Consider the following 1588-nt stretch of genomic DNA (forward strand, 5'->3'; position numbering starts at 1 on the left):
GCTAGTCAAGATGAAGGTACTGCTCACTCCTAGAGTCTAACATACAAGCCATGAGTTTAAGCCCCAGTTTAAAACAGAAAGTCAAGGGATGATCAAACAAGGGCTAAACATAACTTTCTCAGGTCAAATTGAATTTGTGAGCCAGTCTAGACCTCAGCAATATTTCATGTTCCACACATACCTACATTTGTTGCTTTTCATATTCTACAACAAATGGGATATTTAAGGGCTGATTTATCTCCTCATTTATTTTTATATGACGAAGAATGGCATGTGAAATGGCTGAATACTTTTTAACTGAGGTGTTTTCACATCTCCACAAAGCATATGGAGATATGGGGAACTCCCACTTCGGGGAAGAGAAGGAACAAGTCCCACTTTTGAGAGGAAATAAAATCTAAATGGACATACAAAGTATCTATAAGGGAAAAGGAGATGTGGTGTAGCCTTTTACAAAGAATAGCAACAATAGCGGCCTGTTTTTAAACAGAGAAAATATCTCTTCAAATCTAGCTCTTAAAAAAAAAGGTCAGAGAAGTTTAAGGTTTACTCGAGTGTAAATGTCAATTGGAGTAAGTGGTACTGTGAGAAAATGGGGAGATCGCTGACCTTTAGTCCAAAAGAAGACTTGAAATGGTGCCCAAAAGGAGAAAATGGGAGAAAAAAAAAACTGAGAAAGATTTTTTAACTAGGAAACCATAATGAAGAAAATGATAGTTTACTGAAATTGCTACTTGCTCACACACCAAAATGTTTGTTGCAAAGCCGTGCCCCATGTAGTTAAATGAAAATAGACTGGGGGTGTAGGTCAGTGGATGAAGGGCTTCTCCACACACACATAAGGACCAAAGGTCCAACGCCACAGCATCTGTGTGAAAACTGGGCAGGTATAAAGGCAGAGCCAAAGTGGTTGGCTAGACTAGCAAAATCAGGGCGCGTTATGTTTAGAAAGAGAATTGCCTCAGGAAATGAAGTACAGAGAAATCAAAGAAGACACCCAATGTCAACCTCTGCTGTATTCAGAGACATATGGGCATACACACTTGTGTGCCTGTACACATATCAACATGCATCCACATGTGTCTGTGCTTTAAAAAAGTAAAGTGCTAGACTAGATGGCCTAGGGTCAAGGTCAGAGGTTGAGACCCAGTGTGGGACTGTGATAGGCAGCCTATTTTGGTTGAATGGTGTTTGTTCCGGTGACCCAGTAGAAAACTCTACAAGGGACTGAAAGGCGAACCACCTTTCCAAAATCAGGTGCCTGAAACCACAGAGCCCCAAACTCTCTAATTCTGTGACTATCAGTCATGCAGACAATGTCCTAAGCTCCTGGCATTCTGGCCAGACTCCACCCCCACAGTTACCTGACTATAGCTAGGTATGCGCCTCCCCACAATTATCTGGCAACAGCAAGATACCTCAGCCCACTATAAGAGGGGCTGCTTGGCCCCTCCTCACTCTCTGTAAGCCCTCACCTTTCTTACTCTCTAGCCCTCCTTCTCTCTTTCCCTTCCCCCCTATCTCCACGTGGCCATGGCTGGTCTCTCTCTCTCTCTCTCTCTCTCTCTCTCTCTCTCTCTCTCTCTCT

Source organism: Mus pahari, chromosome 14, assembly GCF_900095145.1.
Source record: "Mus pahari chromosome 14, PAHARI_EIJ_v1.1, whole genome shotgun sequence".
Lineage (NCBI taxonomy): Eukaryota > Metazoa > Chordata > Mammalia > Rodentia > Muridae > Mus > Mus pahari.